This window comes from Rhinopithecus bieti, unplaced genomic scaffold (assembly GCF_001698545.2).
Source record: "Rhinopithecus bieti isolate Rb0 unplaced genomic scaffold, ASM169854v2 scaffold_73682, whole genome shotgun sequence".
NCBI lineage: Eukaryota > Metazoa > Chordata > Mammalia > Primates > Cercopithecidae > Rhinopithecus > Rhinopithecus bieti.
The window spans coordinates 694,890-716,528 of NW_016829166.1; the positions used below are offsets into that span (position 1 = coordinate 694,890).

Consider the following 21,639-nt stretch of genomic DNA (forward strand, 5'->3'; position numbering starts at 1 on the left):
CCCCCCGAAATTTTTTTTTTTTTTTTTTTTTTTTTTTTTTTTTTTTTTTTTTTTTTTTTTTTTTTTTTTTTTTTTTTTAGTTGAAGTCTTGCTCTTGTCCCCAGGCTGGAGTGCAATGGCACAATCTCGGCTCACTGCAACCTCTGCCTTTCGGGTTTAAGCAGTTCTCCTGCCTCAGCCTCCTGAGTAGCTGGGATTACAGGCACCTGCCACCACACCCGGCTGATTTTATATTTTAGTAGAGATGGGGTTTCACCATGTTGGCCAGGCTGGTCTTGAACTCCTGACCTCAGGTGACCCACCCGCCTCGGCCTCCCAAAGTGCTGGGATTACAGACATGAGCCGCTGCTCTCGGCCTCTATATGCTTTTATATTCATATTCCATATGCTGTTTACATATATATGGTGAGCAAGCAGATATTATCCTGATATTGTAGAGCACATGATTTCTTGCTGTATTTTTATTGGCTTTTTTCCAGTGAGCAAACAGGATGTTTTTTACATTAGTTTTCACTTCTAGTTAGAATATATCTGTACTTGAAAATTTACCCAAAGAGTATTGCCACATCTTAACAAGTAGATTACTAAAGAAGGAAACAGCCTTGTTACCATGTTTTATTTTACTTGTAACCAATTCCAGTTTCTGAATCATTCAAAGGAAGTGCATAACTAGTCTTTTCCAAATAACTTATTTGGTAGGGGTTTTAGCGGTGGAGATGGTCTGTAATCAAAGATAAATGGCAGAATGGACGGATGAGTGGCAGTGACAGACACTGAGCATTGAGGGAAAAATCATACTTAAAATGAGTTTCCTGTATCTTAGAAGGTTAATAAAATATTGTATAATTTGTTATGCTGATGAGTAGTGTTTGGGGTTTCTCTCCTGTTTCAGTACAGATGGGCAGAACTTGCTACAGAAAGAAACTTCCAGTGTCCAATCAAATTCCATATATCTGTCATTCCAAATTATCTGATAGTTATGTAATTTGAAAGAAATAATTACATGAAAGGAGCTTTAGAGATCATCTTACCGCAATTTTGTGATAATGAGGAAAATGAGGTCCGAGGAAGTTTACTTTTCACAGGTCATTGTGTATTAGGATGCTTTTGGTTGCAAGTGTCAGAGTCCGTAGTTGAAACTAGTTTTAAGTAAACTGAAATATATATATGACTGGGAAATCTAGGAGTAGATTTGGAGTCAGAAGTGCAGCAGCCAATTGGTGTGGTTAGGAGTTGGGTATTATAACTTTAGGTCATGTCCTTATTCCTAAGGATGTGGTAGGGAGACAAGTGATTGGCAGCTCCACTAGAACCATGGGGAAAGGGAGGAGCCAGTCTCTGAAAAAGGAAATACACTCACCTAGTTTAGTAGATGAATTGCTGCTGGAATCTGGCCTTTAGATTCCCAAGTTAATGCCATCTACATCAAAACCTTAATACATAGTAGGATAGTTGGAATAATTAAGAGGGTGCTTAACTGTTAGTAAATTGTCTACTTAGTTTTCGCTTTAGAGCACCCTGAAGTTGGGGGTCTAAAGCCTTGTTTTAAAGCCAGTAGAGCCTACAGCTAGAGTCTTTTGGAAGTTAGAGTTTTTATAAAACAAATGCATTGTTGGTGACCTGATACATGCAGATGAGAATAGAGCACAAATCTGCTAAAAATTTAGAATTTTAAAAAATGATGATAGAAATAACTCCCGAGAACATACAAACTATGATCTGTTCAACATGCAGATCTCTGCAGCTTTTCTTTCTCTTTGTCCCAGAGCTAGAGCTTGATTCAGAGCCTGGCTGTGTGTCCTGCTTGGAGCTGCTGAAAGATCCCCACACATTCCACTCAACCTATATCTTCCTTCTCCAGGGGCCCTGTCATCTCAGCCAGTAGATTTGATTTGTCTTTAATATTAAATATTTTCAGTAAGTATGTGTGTATGTACGTGTGTGTGTTTAAATTTTACATTTGATTTTTCCTAATTTTATCCTTAGTGAATTCTTAGAAATGTGATCAGACATACCCGTAATATTAAGAAAAGGAGAGAGAGAGGCAGGAAAGCACTTAGTTAATTCAAAAACTGCGTAATATATCAATATATGATTGCTATCACGTACTAACAGAACGTTTAAGTTCTCTCGCTCATGAAGAAACACACATCTTCCAGATAATAAGGTAACACAAATGTGTGTACCTTAGTCATACTCATATGTAAAACTAGAGGGGTGGCGTGAATCTCAAGAAGTGGGCAGTTGCCCAAAGCTGTACTTCCGTCTCGGATGGATAACTGCAATCACTAACTTTCTTGAAGAATTTGATATGATACTGAGAAAATAGTGATTAATCAAAGGTACTTTTAAAACTTTTATTTATAGGCACTAACTTTTTATGATCAGAGAAAAAAGCAGTAAAGAATAGGTGAAACATTTATTGTATACTTACTTTTGGTCCAGCATTATGCTTTGCATACTTAATTTTAAATTCATCTTTCTTGCATCTGTGAAGTGAGTACTATTGCAGATATGAATCCACTTTACAGATGAGGAAACTGAGGCCTGGAGAGGTTAAGTAAATGATCTAAGGTGAATCCAGGTCAGAATTTGTGCTCTTGAGTGCTATGAGGGATGTGGAGGATTTGTATAGCAGCACTGTCTGGTTGTAAATGGCAGGGCAGAAACCTGACCTTTGAACCACTCTGTGTTCTACCTACTTCCATGGTAGACCTTGTCCCAAATATTTCAGGATCGGTCAAGCAAGTAATAATAATAGGTTAATGACTCATGGTTCTGTGAAGGAAAGAAAATTGAATATTTCTGAGAAAAATTGTACCAAAATAGAGAGTGCCCTTAAATTGTATCAACCCGTGAGAAGTGTTTTAGGCAAGAAAAATTTCCAGTTTTTTTCTGGGAAATGCTCTCAGCACTGGGTCCTGGGAGGAACCGAATATACATTAACCTCCTTCCAGAGAACTATTTGTTCTCTTTTAGAGACAAGATTTGTTCTTAAAAGTTGGGCAGACTTCACATCTAATTATTCTACTGTCGTTACAATTTCCTACACTAATCCTAAACCCCATGGAGGTTTTATTACATTGGTTGGTGGCATTAGCCTGTCAACAGCTGGATGAGACAGAAGTTGGAAAATGGACTTTTTGAGGTCAGGAAGCTAAGCAACCAGAAGAACCAATTTGTCAACTTAAATCATCTGGGGAATGGAAAAAATTATTCCACAATGTGGGAAATAAAAGACTGCCTGGAGCTACCGTTTTTTGTTTTTATTTTCTTTTTGTTATTCCTCTTTGCACTTCCTTTTTCCGAGCAGCATTATGTGTGGGTTATAGAAAGCTTACATGTTGACTTTGTTATGTCATTTGGTGTGGTCACGCTAACATTTATTGTAAATACTTTCAGTATTTTTCACCCTTTTGGCTTAATTACCTGTGGCCACATCATCCTGAACGTATGTGAGAGGTAAAGGGGCCCAAGACTTCAGTAAGAGCCTTTACTTAAAAAAAAAAAGAAAAAAGAAAAAACTTTCATCTTTGTATTGTTTCTCTTTTAATAATGGGGCATTAATACATTTTCCATATTTGGGGTGATAGTATTTGGGAAGGTGAACTTCGTTTGCAGGTTTTATAAAACTTACTTCTTCACAATACTTAGGAATATATTTAGTATAATATTTTATAAAATTTAAATATTGTCTTGTTTCCTTAAAAAGAATATTCCTTATGCTCTGGTACAAGAACAAAGACATAAGATTCTTTTATGAAACCATGAGATGATGATGTTCATGACTGAAAGCACATGTCCTGCCATGGGTATGGGCTGGGTGCTCTCTTTCAATTACTTTTGTTTTGTTTTTCCCTAGTATAATGCTTTATAAAATAAAACTTCATGTGCTGACATGGCACAAAATAAAACCCATTATTGGAAAAACCTATGTTTCTTAAGGCTGAAAGGTACATTCCTTTATTTTTCATTTTTATTTATTTATTTATTTATTTTGAGACAGAGTCTCACTCTGTCACCCAGGCTGAAATGCAGTGGGGTGATCTCGGCTCACTGCAAGCTCTGCTTCCCGGGTTCATGCCATTCTCCTGCCTCAGCCTCCCGAGTAGCTGGGACTACAGGCGCCTGCCACCACGCCTGGCTATTTTTTGTATTTTTAGTAGAGACAGGGTTTCACCATGTTAACCAGGATGGTCTCCATCTCCTGACCTCGTGATCCACCTGCCTCGGCCTCTCAAAGTGCTGTGATTACAGGCATGAGCCACCGCGCATGGCCCCCATTCGTTTCTTTTTTATGTGAATTTCGTCTTTGTTTTTTTGGGTGATTTCAATGGACTGTGAAATCCAAATTACTGTTTCTTTAAATAGTAAAGCAAACACACAATTTAAAATAATCTGAAGATTTTTTCTTAGGCAGCCCAAAGAAAGGGAAGTTGTTAATTTTTTTACTCAAGATTATCTTTTCTTTTGTCCCATTGCTTTTATATATGAGCAGCAATTCATGAATGAATCATCTTAGTCATTAATCAAACCATTCTATCAATTAAATACAATTTAATGCTTGATGAAACAAGTTTTAAAAAAAAAGGGGTTAAGGAGTTTTTAAAGAAAAAAACTTGTAATAGCGCGAGACAGCACAAATTTAAAATGATATATGAGTGTAATGGGAATATTTTCTCTTTTCAAATGAATTTCCTTGTCTGCTAGTTATTACTTACTAAAAATAAGAGTATTTTTTACTCTATTACTTATTAAAATAAGAGTATTTTCTCTTAAAAGTTCCAATGAATTGAATTGAAAATGAGTTGAAATGCCATAAATACGGAATATTGTATAATACTTTGGAGGTTTCTGCTAACAAAAGGTGCTCTGAGATTCTTTTGCAAAATGAGAAATGAGTTTTCAAAATAAACACCCTGTTATTTGTGTGTGTAATAGACTGTTAGATACTATATTACCTTTACTTAAAGTGAAAGATGCTTATATTTATGTTATTTTCAAATTAGAAAATCTTTATATACTGTGGAAACATTTTTAACCAACACACCTGACTAATAATTCTCTATTACCTCTGTAGAACATGTAAACTGATATCCACCCATGCTAAACACAGTAGGATTGTACATCGGTTCTACTATGTAGAAACATCAGTTTTATGTCAATTTATCTGTGTAGAAGAGTCAGTTGTATATATCTCAACTCTGTGCCAACTCTATTTGTAATTTAATTAATTTACAAGATTATCAAGAAAATTGAAGAAATATGAGTAGGGGAATAGAGAGAGAGTTAGTCCGTAAAAACCCAGATGAATCCTTTGGAAAGACTAAAAGTGAACTATTAAAAAAATGCTATTGTGCTAGGATAAGCAAGCCAGCTGAAAAAAAATTGGAAAATAAGTAGTGGAAATCTTAAATAGGAAATCAGATGAAGTATAAATGGTTAAGGTTTATGCAAGACAAATGAGAGGGAATTCTAATCAGCATACCTATGTTCTGAAAAGACTATGGGCATACATTAGAAGATGATATACACTTATGTCATTTAAGTTCAGAATAAATTATTTATTTTGCAATTTTCATTTTGAAAGATGATCTTTCCAATTACCTAAACAATTATTCATTCCTCAAGGTTGAACAAGAGACCTTCTGTGCTAATACTTACTATTTTTCAATATATGTTTGCTTCATAGATTTCATTTCAGCTAATATGTCTACATAAAACTTTTGTCATCTGTTTCAAACAGTTATGCATTTTCTGTCATATTCAAGTAGTTAAATAGAAAATAATGTGTTTTCCCTAAAACTCTACACAATTTGTTTGATTAGACTTTGGAGTAGTTTCCTAGTTTTTAAAGTGAAACCCAGCAAATAATTAAATATCAAATAATTAATGTAAAAGCCACCTTTTAATTTATATAAAAGCTAATTTTAAGTAACGAATCTCATTTGACACTATTTATTAGGGGAGTAGTTCAGAATCGGGCACATTTGCATGCCTGTGGTTTAATCATCTTTGCATTTTCCTTATGTAACCATTTAAACAATTCCAGGAAAATCCTTAGTATTTAGAAATGAACTTGATTCATGACCCACCTATTTTATCAAAATGGTAAAGCTTTAGTTTTTTTTGTTTGGGTGACTTCCTAATCATTAAAAAATAAAGACATTTTGAGAAGGCTTATAAAAATAAAGTCATTTCAATTGTAGGCTGCTGAAATGGGCCTTGGTTGCTGCAAAGTATTAGAAGCACAAATGCTGATATGCACTGTGTAGCTTCAGAAGCAGTAGATGTGTGAGCTGTCTGTTCTGCCACTATGGAATGCTACTCGTTTTGGCTGTGAGACCAGTCATAATTCAGTATATAACACAGATAAAGAGCAGCAGTGGCGCCATTCTCTTCTGAATTATGACACCTGGGAAATTGACATCCATCCAGGGAGTGACATTGTAGAAGAATAGACCGTGTAGCAATCCTGATAATCTCCTCAGAGTTTGCGAGGGTCTTAGAATCCAGAGTCTGTCCCTTGTTCTTTTGAGAGATGGTAGCCAGGGTTTTGTCAGTCTGCCAGGATTGGGTCTCTGCCAAAACAGATTCATGTTGGTATTTTATTAATTTATAATGAGAAAATAAGACAAGCCTGGGGAAACTGTGTACCCGCAGGCTTTAGCCAGCCAGGACAGTCTTTCTGGCGAGCTCTGTGGGGAACCCATTAAAATCCAGTTTTCTTGGTGAGCCTGGAAGCAGGGATTGGAATCCATTGGAAGACATCAGGTTTCTTTTGTAAACATATGCCCAGGATTTGAAGTGAGCCGTGTCAATACTCACAAAAAATGTATTCTCCTCCCTTGTCTGTGTCCTGCCTTTACTGATAAGCGGTGCAGGTGGGATTACTGTCTCCAGAGTTTGCACCTGGGATCTTTGTTAGCATGGCCTTTGGCAGTCATTGCAGAGTCACACACACCTGTGTCCCCCAGGTTCAGCCCTTGGGCAGGGGCATCCTCATTGCCTGTGGGCTTTGATGGACATTGCTGGTGTTGGTAGATCACCGCTGATGACAAGATGATAAAGATGGATAAACATGGCTTTTCCTTTGATGTGTCTTTTGTAAATGTTACTTACATACCTTTGTGGTGATTGTAGTCCATTCCAGGCTCTTCCCATCTTGTTCCAGCTGTGTTTCTGACTTATCTCCCATACACTGGAAGACTCACTGTTCCCACAGGAAGCTGGGAACCTGAGTATTTGTGAGATTTTTATTACGTGGGTTTGCATTTCATTATACCCATCTCTCTGCTCCAGAGCCTTCCTCTGCTCTCCTGTGCTGAAATCTGAGCTTTCCATTAAGGCCTAGCACCTGTCCTACCCGAGCAGGGACTGCTCGCACATCCTGTGGTATGCTCAGAGCGCTTCGTTAGTGATTATAGGTGGTACTGGCTACTCCTTCATACTGTGGCAGTTATTTGAGTAACCTATGCAAGACTGAGAGCCCTTCCTGAGTGAGTGGCTTTTATTCACATCATCCTTGTTTCCTCCAAGTTGGAATGGTCTAGGGAGGTCTCTGTATTTTTAGGGGGAAGTGGGGGATGGTTGGAGGGGAGAATGGCACGGACGAGGAGAAATGGGTTTCTGCTCTAGCATCTTGCGTGCTTTACTATTTTTTGCCATGTATCTTAGCAGTTTCGGAGGCCACCTCAGGCCCTGTTTATCTTAAACAACATGTTCCTGAGACACGTAACAGTGATACCAGGGGTGGGTGAAGTGAATTCAGGGTACCATTTTCTTATATATTTACCTATTAAATGAGAAATAATTTAAAGATGCACACTGAGGGTAAACTCTTATTCATAAAGCAGCCAGGCAAAACTCTGATGAAATGTGAATCAATAGTCTCCTGTCAAGTGCAAGAATTCCATTGAAAAACTCAATCTCCCAAGGGCAAATTCAGATTATATCTGTGATGTATTGAAATAAAATCTGGTCTAAAAATCTTGAGTTAGACTTTTTGACAGTATCTCTCACGAATATATTTCTGGGCTGCTCCCTTAATTCTTACAAAGGTTACAGTGAGAAAGTTGTTAGGTAAGTTATTATGACCCAGGCAGCCATCCAGATAAAGGTTCATTCTAGACAAGGTGTGTATTTCATGGGCAGTGAGAGGGAATATGTGAAGATACAGTTTCCTACAAGATGGTGAAATTTTGGTTCTACTTTAATTGTAGCTTAATAAAGAAATATGATATGGTCAGAACTGCTCTACATCTGTAAGGCTACCCTGGTATATCCTGGTCATGCCCATAGTCAGCTCTCTTTGAGCCTATCTCTGAACAGATTGGAATCTGGCAAGTGGTGATTAACAACACTTGCTCCCTTGACTTCAGGGGTTGTTGACTTGGTCATACAGATCGGTGATTCACAGCCATACAGTGCATCAGAATCACCTGCCAGGAGGACTTGTGAAAACACAGATTGCTGGGCCCCAGCTCCAAAGTTGGGGTCGGGCCTAATAATTTGCATTTTTAACATATTCTCAGGTGATGCACATGCTGCTGGTCTTTGGACCACCCTTGGAGAACTGTTGGTATACAGGCTTACCTCGTTTTATTGTGCTTTGCTTTATTGTGTTTCATAGATACTATACTTTTTTTTTTTTTTTTTTTTTTTTTTTTTTTTTTTTTTTAACAAATTGAAGGTTTGCGGCAATCCTACATCTAGCAAATCTATTGGTGCTTTTTTTCTAACAGCATATTTGGAAAATAGGTCCACTTTGTGTTTCTTTTTCAGATTTTGATAATTCTCACAGTATTTTTAACTTTTTCATTAGTATTGTATCTGTTACGGTGATCTTTGGTTAGTGATCGTCTATGTTACTATTGTAATTGTTTGGGGATGCCATGAATCATGCCCATATAAGACTGTCAACTTAATTGATAAACGTATGCTTTTCACTGCTCTGCTGCTGGGCTGGCTGTTACCCCATCTCTCTGCCTTTCCTTGGGCCTCCCTATTTCCTGAGACTCAACAATATTAAACCACACAGTGGCCGCTAAGTGTTTAAGAGAAAGGAAGAGTCACATCTCTCACTTTAAATCAAAAGCTAGAAATGATTTTGCTTAGTGAGGAAAACATATTGAAAGCCGAGATAGGCAGAAAATTAGGTCTCTTGTGCCAGTTAGCCCAATAGCCCAACTGTGATTGCAGAGGAAAAGTTCTTGAAGGAGATTAAAAGTGCCACCACATTGAACGAATGATAAGAAAGTGAAGCAGCTTTATTGCTGATATGGAGAATGTTTGAGTGATCTGGATAGAAGATTAAATCAGGCACAATCTTCCCTTAAGCCAAAGCGTAATCCAGAGCAAGGCCCTAACTCTCTTTAATTCTGTGAAGGCTGAGAGAGGTGAGGAAGCTGCAGAATAAAAGCTGGAAGCTAGCAGAGTTTGGTTCATAAGGTTTAAGGAAAGAGGCTGTTTCCAGAACATGATAGTGCAAGGTGAAGCAGCAAGTGCAGATGCAGAATCTGCAGCCTGTTATCCAGAAGATCTAGTTGAGATAATTGATGAGGGTGGCTACACTAAACAACGGATTTTCAGTGAAGATAAATTAGTTTTCTGTTGGAAGAAGATGCCATCTAGGTCTTTCATAAGTTGAGAAGTCAATGCCTGGCTTCAAAGGAGAGGCCAACTCTCTTGTTAGGGTCTAATGTAGCTGGTGACTTTAAGTTGAAGCCAATGCTTATTGACCATTCTGAAAAATCCTAGGACCTTTAAGAATCATGCTAAATCTTCTCTGCCTGTGCTCTTTAAAGGGAACAACAAAGCCTGGATGACAGCACATCTGTTTATAGCATGGTTTACTGAATATTTTAAGCCTACTGTTGAGACCTACTGCTCAGACAAAAAGATTCCTTTCAAAATATTACTGCTCATTGACAATGCACCTGGTCACACAAGAGCTCTGCTGGAGATGTACAAGGAGATGAATGTTGCTTTCATGCCTGCTAACACAGCATCCATTCTGTAGCCTACGGATCAAGGAGTACTTTGTACTTCTAAGTCTTATTGTTTAATAAATATATTTTGTAAGGCTATAGTTACCATAGGTAGTTATTCCTCTGATTGATCTGGGCAAAGTAAATGGAAAACTCCTGGAAAGGGTTTGCCGTTCTAGATGTCATTAAAAACATTTCTGATTCATGGGAGGAGGTGAACATATCAGCAGGAGTGTAATATTAACAGGTGTTTGGAAGAAGTTGATTCCAACCCTCATGAATGACTTTGATGAGTTCAAGACTTCAGTGGATAACTGCAAATGGTGTGGAAACAGCAAGATAAATAGAATTAGAAGTGGAGCCTGAAGATGTGACTGAATCGCTCCAATCTTTTTTTCTTTTCTTTCTTTTTTTTTTTTTTTTTTGAGACAGAGTCTCACTCTGTCACCCAGGCTGGAGTGCAGTGGTGTGATCACTGACTGTGATCATGGCTCACTGTAGCCTCAACCTCCCGGGCTCAGGTGATCCTCCCACCTCAGCATCCTGAGTAGTTTGGACTATAGAGCTCAGATGATCTTGCCACCTCAACCTATTGAGTAATTGGAACTATAGGTGTGCGCCACCATGCCCAGCTAGTTTTTGTGTTTTTAGAAGAGATGGGGTTTTGCCATATTGCCTAGCTGATCTTGAACTCCTGAGCTCAAGCAATCCACCCACCTCAGCCTCCCAAAGTGCTAAGATTATAGGTGTGTGTTACTGTGCCCAGTTTGCTGCAATCTTAAGATAAAACTTAAATGTGTGAAGAGTTGTTTCTTATGGATGAACCAGGTGGTTTCTTGAGATGGCATCTACTCCTGGTGAAAATGCTATAACATTGTTGAAATGACAACAAATGAACTTAGTTGATAGAACAGCAGCAGGATTTGAGAGGAATGATTCCAATTTTGAAAGGAGTCCTACTACGGGTAAAATGCCATCTACCAGGCATGGTGGCTCATGCTTGTAATCCCAGTTACTCAGGAGGCTGAGGCAAAAGGATCGCTTGAGGCCAGGAGTTCAAGACCAGTGTGGGCAACATAGCAAGACTCTCATCTCTATAAAAATAAAAAATAAAAACACAGCCAGGTGTGGAGGCATGGGCCTCTAGTCCTAGCTACTCGGGAGACTGAAGTAGGTTTGCTTGAGCCCAGGAGTTTGAGGCTGCAGTGAGCTGTGTTTGTGCTACTGCACTACACAGCCTGGGTAATAGACTGAGACCCTGTCTCTATTAAAAAAAAAAAAAAAAAAAAAAAAGGACTGGGCATGGTGGCTCACACCTGTAATCCCATTACTTTGTGAGGCTGAGACAGGTGGATCACCTGAGGTCAGGAGTTCGAGACCAACCTGGCCAACATGGTGAAACCCTGTCTCTACTAAAAAGAAACAATACAAAAATTAGCTGGGCATGGTGGCGTGTGCCTGTAGTCCGAGCTACTCAGGAGGCTGAGGCAGGAGAATAGCTTGAACCCAGGAGGCGGACATTGCAGTGAGCTGAGATTGTACCACTGCATTCCAGCCTGGGCAACAGAGTGAGACTTCATCTCAAAATAATAATAATAAAAAATAAAAATAAAGAAAAAGAAAAAAAAAGAAATTGCCACAGCCATTCCAACCTTCAGCGGCCATTACCCTGGTCAGCCAGCAGCCATCCACATCAAGGCAAGACCTTCTACCACAAAAAAAATTATGACTAGCCATAGGCTCAGATAATGATTAGCATTTTTTTTAGCAATAACATTTTTAAATTAAGGTATGTACTTTTTTTTTTTGAGGCATAATACTATCACATACTTAATAAAATATGGTATAGTGTAAATATAAATTTTGTACGCACTGGGAAACAAAAATTATGTGACTCAGTTTAGCTATATTTGCCTTGTTGAGGTTGTCAAACCCACAGTATCTGTGTGGATTACCGTTACAGAATTCAGGAGATGCAGAGCTCTTAGATGGGGAGGGCTGACTTTTTGTACTTATGGGTTCTGCAGGGTGTACTACAGGACTTCGGCATTCGTAGGTTTTCATATCTGCAAGGGGCCCTGGAACCAGTCCTTGCAGATACTAAGGGCCAACTGCATTCTTGGGATAAAAGGTGGATTTTAACCAGCCCTATATTTGTTTAAGAAAAAGAAGGATAACAAGTCTTTAAAACAAATAATTTACTATGTCTGAAGCCAATGATCATTTTGCTTGATTCTGAAATTCTTAATGAGAAAACTCATTTGTGTATTGTATCCCTCTTGGAAACAATATACAACTTTCAAATCCCGCCCCCCCAACCATAATTTATTGTGGTTTTGGGCAAAAGACTTAAAATAATAAAACTTTGATATCTTAGTTTACAAATATTTAATTTTTCACATTAAAGAGCCTTAAAAGTTTATTTGAAGGATGTTAACAGTATTTTTCTTTACCCTGATCTGTGACCAACCCGTATGTTGTTACTCCTAGAAGGAAGACTATCACAGTGATACGGAGATTCATGATGCAGACTGTACCGAACCACCTTACAGCATGCCATTTATTCATTAGACATTTGTCAGCAGAAATGGTTGAAGCAGCATTATAAAACACACATGGGTCTTTTCAACAAATGAAGTCAGTTCAACATCTACATGAAAAAAAATGAATCTAGACCCTGACCTTACACCTTCTACAAAAACCAACTCTAAATGGATCATAAACTCAATGTAAAATGCAAGGTTATAAAATTAGACAATAAGATAAGGGAAACATCTCTTTTTTTTGAGACAGAGTCTTGCACTGTCACCCAGGCTGGAGTGCAGTGGTGTGATCTTGGCTCACTGCAAACTCTGCCTCCCAGGTTCAAGTGATTCTCCTGCCTCAGCCTCCTGAGTAGCTGGGATTAAAGGCTCCTGCCATGACACCTGGCTAATATTTGTATTTTTAGTAGAGATAGAGTGTCACCCGGCTGGTCTCAAACTCCTGACCTCAGGTGATCTGCCCACCCCAGCCTCCCAAAGTGCTAGAATTACAGGTGTTAGCCACCGCGCCCGACAAGATAAGAGAAAGCCTATGTGGCCAGGCTTCGCAATACGTTTTTAGATACAACAAAAGCTTGACTGATAAAAGAAAACGATGCTAAACTGGACTTGATTAAAATTAAAAACTGCTCTTCAAAAGACACCCTTACAAGAATAAAAAGATAAGCCACAGACTAGGGGAAAGTGTTCATAAAACATAAAATGTGTTCATATTGCAAATACATGACTTTACAATAAGAAAACAACGCAGTTAAAAAATAGGCAAAAGATCTGGACAGATACCAAGAAAATGGCAAATAAGCTTATGAAAAAAAATGTTTGAGCAATATATGTCATTAGGGAGTTGGAAATTAAAACAGAGATACCACTGTGCACTTTATTATTATTGTTGTTGTTTTTAAGACAGGGTCTCACTCTGTTGCCCAGGCTGGCGTGCAGTGTCATGAACATGGCTCACTGCTTTCTCGACCTCCTGAGCGCATGTGATTCTCCCAGCTCAGCCTCCCAAGTAGCTGGGACCACAGGCATGCACCACCACACCTGGCTAATTTTGTTTTAAATTTTAACTTTTAAGTTCTAGGGTACATGTGTGGCTTTGTTATATAAGTAAACTGTGTCATAAAGATTTGTTGTACAGATTGTTTTGTCACCCACGTATTAAGCCTAGTACCCATTAGTTTTCCTGATCCTCTCTCTGCTCCCACCCTCTACCCTCTTTCCCATAGACCCCAGTGTGTGTTGTTCCCCTCTTTGTGTCCGCGAATTCCCATCATTTAGCTCTCACTTATCAGTGAGAACCTGTGGTACTTGGTTTCCTGTTCCTGTGTTGTTTGCTAAGGGTAATGGTCTCCAGCTCCATCCACATTCCTGCAAAGGACAATCTTGTTCTTTTTATGGCTTCATGGTATTCTGTGGTGTATATGTACTACATTTTCTTTATCCTATTTGTCATTGATGGGCATTTAGGTAGAGTCCATGTCCTTGCTGCTGTGAATAGTGCTGCAGTGAACGTACACATGCATGTGTCTTTATGGTAGAATGATTTACATTCCTCCAGGTATCTACCCAGTAATGGGATTGCTGGGTTGAATGGGATTTCTGTTTTTGGGTCTTGAGGGATTATCACAATGCTTTCCACAATGGCTGAACTGATTTACACTCCTACCACCAGTGTGTAAGCGTTCTCTTTTCTCTGCAACCTCACAAGCAGCTGTTATTTTTTTGACTTTTTAATAATGGTCATTCTGACTGGTGTGAGATGGTATCCCACTGTGGTTTTGATTTGCATTTCTCTAATGATCAGTGATGTTGAACTTTTTTTCATATACTTATTGGCCATGTGTATGTCTTCTTTTAAAAATTATCTCTGTTCTTGTCCCTTGCCCACTTTTTAATGCAGTTGTTTATTTTTTCTTGTAAATTTAAGTTCCTTAGAGATGCTGGATATTAGACTTTTGTCAGATATATACCTTGCAAAATTTTTCTCCCATTTGGTAGGTCGTTCACTCTCTGTTGATAGTTTCCTTTGCTGTACAGAAGCTTTTCAGTTTAACCCACTTATGCTGGAGGTTGCAAATTTGTGTGTGTGAAAAATTAGACCTTGGTGATGACCTTGAGTAGTGGGATATGAAAAACTCCCACAAGCTTAGTGTTTCAGTAATGGAACACTAGACATAAATAGGTCAATTAGATCCCATTTGTCAATTTTTGCTTTTGTTGCAGTTGCTTTGCTTTTGACATCTTCGTTATGAAATCTTTGCCTTTTCCTGTGTCCAGAATGGTGTTGCCTAAGTTGTCTTCCAGGGTTTTTATAGTTTTGAGTTTTATGTTTAAAGTCTTTAATCCATCTTAAGTTAATTTTAGTATATGGTGTAAAGAGGGGTCAAGTTTCAGTCTTCTACATATGGCTAGCCAGTTACACCAGCACCATTTATTGAATAGGGAGTCCTTTCCCCATTGTTTGCTTTTGTCAGCTGTGCCAAAGATCAGATAGTTGTGGGTGTGTGGCCCTATTTCTGGGTTCTCTATTCTGTTCCATTGGTCTGTCTGTCTGGTTTTGTACCGGTACCATGCTGTTTTGTTTACTGTAGCCCTGTAGTATAGTTTGAAGTCAGGTAGCATGATTCCTCTAGCTTCGTTCTTTTTGCTTAGGATTGCATTGGCTATTCAGGCTATTTTTTTGTTCTATATGAATTTTAAATAGATTTTTCTAGTTTTGTGAAGAATGTCAATGGTAGTTTACTAAGAATAGCATTGAATCCATATAAATTGCTTTGAGCAGTGTGGCCATTTTAATGATATTGATTCTTTGTATTCAGGAGCATGGAATTTTTTTCAGTTGTTTATGTCTCTGATTTCTTTGAGCAGTGTTTTGTAGTTCTTGAATAGGTCCTTTACTTACCTTACCTTGCTAGCCGTATTCCTAGGGTTTTTTTTTTCTTCCTTTTTTTTTTTCTTCACACCAGCTAATTTAAAACATTCTAGAGATGGGATCTCACCATGTTGCCCAGGCTGGTCTCAAACTCCTGGGCTTAAGTGATGATCCTCCTGCCTCAGCCTCCCAAAATGCTAGGATTACAGGCATGAGCCACCATGCCCCACCTATACACATATTAGAATGGCTAAAATCTAAAACACTTCAAATGCCAAATGCTGGCAAGGATGTGGAACAACAAGGACCTTCATTCATTGCTGGTGGGAATGCAAAATAGAACAGCTGCTTCAGAAAGCAGTCTGGCAGTTTCTTACAAAGGTAAACGTAGTCTTAGATATGATCCAGCAATTCTGCTCCTAAGTTTTAGTTGAAAATATATGTTCACATAAAAGTCTGCACACATGGTTATAGCAGCTTTGTTCATTTTTGCCAAAAGTTGGAATCAACCAAGATGTCTTTCACTAGGTGACTGGATAAACTGGTACATTGAGACAATGGAATATTATTCAATGCTAAGAAGAAATGAGTTTTCAAGCCCCCAAAAAGACATTGAGGAATCTTAAATACATATTACTAAGTGAAATAAATCAGTTTGAAAAAGTCTGTATCTTTTATGATTCCAATTATCTCATATTTTGGAAAAGGCAAAACTACATACACAGGAAAAAGATAAGTATTATATCACATCCATTAGGAACAAAAGAACAAGGAAAAGAAATGAAAAAGGAAACTAATGACTATTAGTGAGGATGTAGAGAAATCAGAACCCTTATGCACAGTTGATAGGAATGTAAATGGTTCAACCACTGTGGAAAACAGTATGGCAGTTCCTCAAAAACTAAAAAGAGAATGATCCAACATTGGATGCTACATTCCACTTCAGGATATATACCCAAAAGAATTAAAATCAGAGTCTCTAAAAGAAATTTGCACACACATGTTCATTGCAGCATTATACACAATAGCTAAAAGGTAGAAGTAACCCCAGGTGTTCATCAGTGAATGAACGGGATAAACAAAATGAAGTCTGTTCCTTTGATGTAATATTATTCAGCTTTAAAAGGGACACATGCTACAACATGAATGAACCTTGAGGATATTGTGCTGAGTGAAATAAGCCAATCACAGAATGACAAATTCCAAATAATTTCACTTTTGTGAGGCATCAAGAGTAGTCAAATTTGGAAACAGAAAGTAGAATTGTGGTACCTCAGAGTGGGGACAGGTGGTTGATATAGGAAAGAAGGGAATGGGGAGTTTTGTAATGGGTATGGTGTTTCCATTTTGCAGGGATGAAAAGAGTTCTGGTGGCGATGGTTGCTTAACAATGTAAATGCACTTAAGACTGTACATTTTACATTATTTGTATTTTCCTATAATTTAAAGAAGAAAAGATCAATGGTTGCCAGGAAAAGATCTGGTGGTCATGGTTGCTTAACAATGTAAATGCACTTAAGACTCTAAATTATATGTTGTTTGTGTTTTCCTATAATTTAAAGAAGAAAACATCAATGTTGCCAGAAAAGATCAGTGGTTGGGGATGGTGGAGAGGGATATAAGGTAGAACAGAAGGGGTTTTTAGGGTAGTGAAACCCTTCTGTATGATGTTGTAATGGTGGATAAGTGACATGCATTTGACAAAACCCATATGGTGGGACTATGGAAATAGGAAAAGTTTTCATTGTTTTCCCTATTTATGGAGGGGATTCTTTATGCTAATTGTTTTACCTTCTCTCCATCCTCAAAATTTGTCCTCCTCCTCCTGAGAAGGGGTAGCCAGCTTGCAGTAGCAGCAGCTTTGTCTTGTGCAGTCATGCGGTTGTCTTCTTTTCATGTTCCTTCCCCAGTTCTTTCACTTCTATAAGGCCAAGGTGGATGTGTAGTAAGCAGAGGTAACTCCATTTTCCTTTGGAATCTTTCTGCTTCCTACCAGCTATACACTTTCCAGCTATACAACACAGTGACCCATTTTGCTAAAATTTGGATTCTCAGTTGAACAAAAGATTGAGAGGAAATAGTTGTGTCTCAGTCCCTTGACTCTTCCTTTAAAAGATATTTCCAGTCACCTTACTTACCCTCTGAGTTTAGCTTTTGCCAAATTGTTGGCAGGGTTTGAAGGCCAGGATGCTCTGTGCACTGCTATTTCTGGATCTGCCATTGACAGCAGCCAGATTACAGTGAAGCCGGTGAACTGACAGTCCAGGGCAAGTGTGCTATTGCCGTGGGCAGTCCACGATGGGGGCCTCTCCATCCTCCCAACGTAGGACAGTCATTCCTCCCGAGGTGGCTTGTCCTTTCTGATGATAGATTGAGGGAGACAAGCAGCACATGAGTAGACACACACCTTGCCCAGGCAGTTGGTGCCATTTAACAGTTTCTTCCCACTCTTGACATTTTCATTTTCCTCCTTCACCTCGCTCATCACTAGCTGTTTGCATCTTATTTTCTATACACAGCCGTAATGCAGAGTGACAGAACACACACACAAGCTCCATTACTCATTTTACATGCTGTATTCTACTCAAATTACACAGTGGTTTTGCATGAGCTGAGCCATGAAAGGGGCATACGATTTTAATTGTACACTGGCCTTGTGCAGGGCATCATTCAAGAGGGACTGAAATTTTCATGAAGCATCGCTGCTTAAAAAAGCAGCAGTGAAATGAAAAGGTGTTACATTTTTGCTTCACTCATGCTGGCTTGCACTTGCCTTGTTTATCAAGAAGTCTCTTTCCCAGGGAACAATGAGGATTTTTAAATCATATTCCTGGAGGAAGAACATTGTTGTCACCTTTTCATTCTCCCTCCTCTCTCCCAGTTTTATTGAGGTATAACTAGCAAATAAAAATTGTGTGTATTTAAGGTGTACACCATGATGTTTTGATACACATATACATTGTGAAATGATTACCATCCCCCACCTCACATAGTTACCTTTTATTATTTGTGGTAAGGAAAGTTAAGATTGACTCTCTCAGCAGATTGCAAGGATACAATCCAGTATTATCTGCTGTAGTCGTCATGCAGTACATGACATCCCCAGAATTTATTTATCCTGCACAACTGAAGCTTCGTGCCCTTTGACCAATTTCTCCTGGTCTGTTCATTCTTAAAAGCTGTTCTGGGCTCTGAATTGTAGAAGCTATACAGCGTTTGTCTCTTTTTCTCCAGCATGATCCCTAGAAAGCCTGAGAATCTATGAAAAACATTGTGGCTTCCTAAAATTAAAGTAGATTTATACTCTCTCTCTCTCTCTCTCTCTAAAAATAAATAACTTTAGTACAAGAGGTAGCAGAATGGTCGGTGATTGATACAGACGTTTCTCAAGGATTTTAGCTTCAGACTTACATGGGAATCAACCAGTCTCTCTACTTCCTTATTTCCATTATACTCAAGTCACCAACTGTGTTAGGGGTTGCATGTCTGATGCCTTTGATTTTGAGTGCTGCTTTCCCCTCTTTGTAAAGACGTTTTATTCAAGGATGGAAGGTTGACTCTGAAGTCCAACATAACTTACAGAAAAAGTGTCGCACACGCTGTCTTACTCAGGTAGGTCCTGGGTTTAATGTTTGACTTAATAAACAACTGAGGACAGGAGAACATGCTGGGACATGAGAATGTGCTGTTTTTCTCACATGAAGTTTTCCTAGTAAATAGACTGAATGGTGAATATTAGCAGAAACCATTTCTTTTGGCCGCTTGTTTTGGTTTCTGGCAGTGCTTTTGTGCTGGTCACTGCTCTTGCCGCATTCATTCCCCGGTTCTTGTTGTCTTTGCTTTAGTCACATTGATGAGATTTCCAAACTTTTAGCTCCCCAGCCTTGCTTCTGCCTCAGGTCCTTTGCCCTTCCTGTCCATCTGCTGGAAGCTCTACCCAGTTCTGCAGACAGCTACCATTTCCATATCCAGGTCTTCACTCAAGTTGTCCCTGTTTGCTAATGAGTTCTTATTTGATGGCCATATTTAAAATTGTAGGTATACACATGCATGTGTACGTACACACACACACACACATACACACAATCTCCCTTCTCTGCTTTGTTTTTTTCACAGACTGTTCTCCATCTTACAAACTAAATATTTTCTTATTTTTGTTTGTCCTGCTACTAGTATGTGAGTCCATGAATTCAGGAATCCCTCTGCTCTATATTCTCTGAATTCATTTCTGTGTTCCCAGTCTCTGGAACAATGTCTGGCACTTAGGACATCAATAACTATCTACTGAATAAGTGAATGAATGGTGGCCAGCCTGCCCACACTGTCTACAGCATCACCACAATTCATTTTCTACTTAGGCACTTACCTGCAATCTAAAGTTATCTTGTTTTTTTATGTGTCTCTCTAATTATCACCTGTCTCTCCTTTCCCAAAGTGAAAGGAAGCTCCAAGTGAGGGCAGGCCTGGCTTACCTTACTGAACTGACATTCCAGCAGCTGCTATAGTGCTTGACAGTTACTAAATGCTCAGTAAACAACAGTTGTATCAGTGAAGGGCTTGTTCTTCCTGCTTCCCATCTTCCTAATACAGAAGTTTTATGTCATTCTTCGTAGCACTAGCTCCACTGAATATATTTTTTTTTCATATTTGTGACACATATTTTCTTTGACCTTTGGGATGCCCCCGGCAATTAAGACTCAAGTGTCAATGGGTTAATGGGAAGCCTGGTGCCAAAAGAAATGGCCCAGTTTGTAGACTTGCTTAATCTAGTGGAGAAGCCTTAGATCTTTTCTAGAAAGTCAGTGATTTTGACTTTCTTGCCTCATTTCAAAGTCATCTGTCATGTGTTCTCATTCTGTTGGGTTCAGAGGGCTCTGTGCACAGTTTGGCTTGAAGATTTCCTCTCCATCCCGCCTTCTGGAGGGTGAAAGTGGACCTGAGGAAGGTGCTACACTTGCTTACAAAGAGGAAAGACGACCATAATATAGCATTTTCTGGCCGGGTGCAGTGACTCACACCTGCAATCCCAGCACTTTGGGATGCTGAGATAGGCAGATGACTTGCGGTCAGGAGTTCAAGGCCAGCCTGGCCATGATGAAAGCCCATCTCTCCTAAAAATAAAAAAAATTAGCTGGCATGGTGGCGCATGCCTGTAGTCCCAGCTGCTTGGGAGGCCAAGGCAGCAGAATCACTTGAACCTGGGAGGCAGAGGTTGCAGTGAGTTGAGGTCGTGCCACTGCATTCCAGCCTGGGTGACAGAGCGAGACACTTTCTCACAAAAATAAATAATAATAAAAAAATAAGTAAAGCAAGCAGTAGAAGTGGGTTTGGTTGAGTTACGCTTCAAGAGGTTTTTGTATGGTGGCCCAGGCTGGGAAGCTGAGTGTGATTAAAAACTTTCTTTTGGGGGACCCCTTCCCAAAGTAGGGAAGACAGGAATCTGGAATGTTCCCGCTGCTCCTATGGACCTATTCTAAATTCTTTTCCTCAGCCTCCAGGAGTCTGCTAGATTGGGGCCAGTGGGCCACCCTCCTAGTTGAGATCAGAAGGTATGCCTTGCTCATCTTTTAGCAGTTCCCACACAAAACCTCTAGAATGGGCTGTCTTGAGACCATCACAGCCTCCAGATCCACAGTGTGCTGGTTTAGCATGGTCTTGGCTGCAGTCAGACGTGGGATTTCTGTTTTGCCTTTAACACACCTACACATGGTGAAACCTTGTCGCTACCAAAAAATACAAAAATTAACTGGGCATGGTGGCGTGTGCCTGTAGTCCCAGCTACTCAGAAGGCTGATGCAGGAAGATCGCTTGAACTTGGGAGATAGAGGTTGCAGTGAGCTGAGATCATGCCACTGTACTCCAGCCTGGGTGACAGAGCAAGACTCCATCTCAAAAAAGAAAGAAAGAAAAAAAAAGCAAGGAAAAAAAGAACATAGCATTTTCTAACATGACAATGTCAGCTTAGTGACAGGATGAATCACTTGAGGCTACAGCAGAAATATGTTTTGAAGAGCAGGATGATCTTTGCACAGGGCAGAATGATGAAGAGGCAAAGCAAAAGATCTGTTCAAGTTACAGATTTTTTTAAAAGCTGTTTTTCTTTTCATGAGGAATGATCTTTAGGATCTTCATTGGGCTTTCTAACACTCAGAATATTCATATTACCAGTTCATGTGCCACTGATATGGCTTTCAGAAGCTCCTCTTACAGATGTGGTTAAATTTCTGAATTCCGC

General features: G+C 39.2%; 1 protein-coding gene across 9 annotated transcripts in view; it reads left to right on the forward strand.

The window, feature by feature from the left end:
- PTPRM (protein tyrosine phosphatase receptor type M) overlaps positions 1-21,639 on the forward strand; it is a 797,738-nt gene that overhangs the window by 13,402 nt on the left and 762,697 nt on the right. The window lies entirely within an intron of this gene.